Here is a 4,157-nt window from a genome sequence, read left to right as displayed (position 1 = left end):
AAGTAGATCTCGAGGGTTTCAGCCGGAAAAGTACTCGACTGCTAAAAAGCTAGGGTTATGTTGACAATAGAATCGATCCTCTCTTTGTCCCTCGACTCCCCCTTATATAGGAGGTGGAGCCGAGGGTTTCACGATGCACAAGTTACAAAGTCCGAGAGACTCTTTGAGTTCATCCCGTAATAGTTACAAGTCATTATTCCTAGTACAACTCTATCTTTCCAAACTATCTCTTAATTGGGCTTCCGGGCTTCATAAACTTTGGGTCGTGGGCTTTCGGTAAACCCCGGGTACTATCTTCGGCAGGCCCATTGGGGATGCCTATGTCACGCGGAGACGAGGATGTATTCCCATGTTCCCTTCCTTTGCAAGAAGGTACGTCACGTTTGGAGGGGTGGAGGTCCCACGAAGGATTCCCCAACGCCACGAAGGCTCACCCTATTCTCCGAGCCAAACCCACGAAGGATAATGGCCCTTTCCTTATGGTTAGCTTTTTCTCCACTCCGGAGATGGCAAGCTCCAAAACCACTTCACAAGCTCCACGAAGGAGAAGCCCGGGCCTCTTCACAATCTTCCTTGAAAAGATCACCGGAGCACCAACCGCCAAGCCAACTAGGAGGTCTCCCTCCAAGAGTAACAAGCTCACGGTCTCTCACTCGAACTAATCATGGTGGAGAGCTCAACACTATGCAATGATGCAAAGCAAGAACACTAGAGGTGTTCAAATCCTAAATATGCTAGGCTTGACTAAGTGCAACAACAACAACTAGAGCTAAGCAAGATAGGCACAAGATATATGTAGCACAAGTGATAGCAAGATATATGTACTTCAAGCATGATTGCTATCAAAAGGAAAGTAAGCTCGGGTATAGAAATAACCGAGGCACGCGGAGACGAGGATGTATTCCCGTGTTCCCTTCCTTTGCAAGAAGGTACGTCACGTTTGAAGGGGTGGAGGTCCCACGAAGGATTCCCCAACGCCACGAAGGCTCACCCTATTCTCCGAGCCAAACCCACGAAGGATAATGACCCTTTCCTTATGGTTAGCTTTTCCTCCACTCCGGAGATGGCAAGCTCCAAAACCACTTCACAAGCTCCACGAAGGAGAAGCCCGGGCCTCTTCACAATCTTCCTTGAAGAGATCACCGGAGTCCTAAGGGTTCCCCTCACTTAGAGGAGAAATAGATTGGTAGGGATTGTAGATCTAGATCTTCTCTCTTAGATCCCTCAAGAATGAGCAAGAATTATGGGGGGAATCAAGAGATAGGGCAAGTTCTTCAAAGTCAACAATGGAGGAGAGTGGAAGAACTTTCCTAGCCCAAGGTGGAAGAAGGGCTATTTATAGCCCAAGGGAAAGTATAACCGTTGGGGAGAACAACGGGCAGAAAAACGACCCAGCCGGTCAGCCAGCCGGTTCACCGAGCGACGGTGCTAGGCTCCCTGGAATGTGCCCGGATGGCACCGGTCCTAGGGCCGATCGGCGCCGGGCCAGCCGGTGAGACAGCCGGTCCTGCCGGGCGTGGAACCGGAAAATGCAGGACCCGTGAAGACCTTTTTTTTTCTTCTTTTAAACAGAAAATGCTCCCGAACTCCGATTGACATTAAACCAATTTTGTTGGAAAGATAACGACAAATAGAACCCCAACAAAAAATGGAAATATGGAGACTCCTCACAGGATATTTTTAGAGATTGTAGAGAGGGAGTCTCCCACCGTCAAGAAACGGTGAAGACGTCCAAACTCGAAAACGCAATAGAAGATGCATGCGGATTCCGTTTACGATGAACTTGGGCTTGTTGTAAAGCTAGCAACAAGCTCAAGAACCTCACACAGAGAAACACCAAGAAGTAATAGGGATATGCAAAGTATGCAAAGGGTTGAGCTCCCTAAGACGATGTGATCAAGTTACCTAACCGAAAGCCCCTCTTGATAGTGCGGCTATCTATCCTATAACCCGGTCTCCCAACAACCACCTTGAGACCGGTAAAAGGAAAACCTAGCAAGGCCATACCTTTGCCTTGCGCATCCCGCTTGATCTTGATGATAACTCTTCAAGCTCCACTCAAGCCGGAATGCCTTACTTGATCATTGTTGCTTCGTGAAGACTCACAAATGCTCCCCCATACACCATGATGGGAAAGCTCCCTTGAAGCACATCTTCACATGTCCATTATCACTAAATGGATAGCAAGCTTCAAGCATGTGATCCTCTTGAGATGCTCAACTTGAACTTGCCCAACTCAACCTTGATGACAATCACCACTTGATGTCATCCTCTCATGGGCTATATGAGATCTCACTTTTGATGCATGCCCATGGAAAGATACCTAACCCATATAGACAACACAAGGACACATATATAATGGGTTAGTTCATGAAGCATAATTGACAAGGCTTACCATACCACATGACTTCATGTGGCACACTCTTCATGCTTCATGTGTTGACCAAACTTGAATCTATTCTTCACTCTTTGTATTGGTCAACCTTGTATATTCTCATGCTCTATCATACTATCTTGAGGTGTATAAATAACTCTTCATTTGTTTGCATGATCTAAATATTAGTCAACCATAGCTCAACTCATGAGCCTATCATGACACCGACTTAGAGCCATATCTTGAGTTCTTTACTTGGAATCAAGCACTCAAGATCTTCATTGCTTAACACATAAGCTAGAGCCAATATTGAGTTCCACATAAGAAATCCATCTTCATTTCTTCTTCTTGATCATATCACATATATGTCTTCAAATTCGATGATCTTGATGCCAATACTCAAGGTATATCTTTTATCATCATGGCATCCATACTTGAATCCAACACATGGACTACAAGTAGTACCTAAGAATATTCCTTCATATAAACTCAATGAAAACATTAGTCCATAGGGGTTGTCATTAATTACCAAAACCACACATAGGGGCAATATACCCTTACAATCTCCCCCATTTTGGTAATTGGTGACAACCACAATAAGAGGGTTTATATAATGAATATTAGAAACAAGTACGCAACTTATCCGAGAATAAGTTGTATACAAGAGGTTGTATTTGATATGGTCAAGTAACACGAAGCTACTAGCCCATATCAAAACCAGCTCTACTCACACAACTACAACTAATGCAAGGGATGTGAGTAGAGCCAACATATATAGAGCAAACTCCCCCACAATGTATGCACGTGTGATGAACATGAATTCATTGCATACATTGTCAAGATTAACCTTCAGGACAGTTTCCACTATATATAAACAACCATGCAAGACATAATAAATATGGAATGCATGAGAGGCAAAACACTCAAGCACAAAACCAATCTTAAGTACAAAACCATTCCCTTAAACCCTCTAAACTTCTCCCCCATTGGCATCAAGTGCCAAAATGGGTGAAAATTTTAGAAAGCCAATATAATGTGAGTTCCTCCCCAAGGTGTGCACTTCTCATAATTTGAGTGGAATCAAATGCACATATCCAATGACGAATACTTGAAGGAAGTCAAACTATATTGAGGATCAAAGATTGCAAAAGAGATAATATGGTGAAGAAAGCTTCAACAAATAAAGCAAGCAACCAAAGATCCAATTGGACAAACAAAAGATATCATGATAAGAGAGATATAGTGCTCTAAGTGAACTAAGGAAGCTCCCCAAGGTTAGTGCATAATTTAGAATGTTTGCATTTGAATACAATATGCACAAACATGGAATCCTCACTCCCTCTATATCATTTAGAACATACACAAGATAATGAGAATATGCTTATCAAGAACAATTTGAGTCCAACAATACGAGATATGAGTGCATGAAGATAAAAATAAACCAATCACTCATAAATCTTCTTTACCAACACCACTAAAATCAAAAGAATAAGAAGATGGTCGGCAAAGAACAAGGATATCAAGATGATGGATTAACGCTCTCATGTATATAAGTTTCTAAAGTGGACAAGATGATCCATAAAGAAACATGCATACACAAGAGGTTAATAAAATAAATATGACATGATATCCAAGATGAAGTCATAAAGTATACCAAAGGATGTTTGCTTAAAAGCATATATAGCCTATGGCTCCACATTTTCACTTATGGTATATGTATGAACTTCAACAAAGAAAATCTCAAAAACATCACAACTAACAATAAGGGAAGTAAAGCTAGTTG

This window comes from Lolium perenne, chromosome 4 (genome assembly GCF_019359855.2).
Source record: "Lolium perenne isolate Kyuss_39 chromosome 4, Kyuss_2.0, whole genome shotgun sequence".
Taxonomy (NCBI): domain Eukaryota; kingdom Viridiplantae; phylum Streptophyta; class Magnoliopsida; order Poales; family Poaceae; genus Lolium; species Lolium perenne.
Note: the sequence above shows the minus strand (reverse complement) of the source record.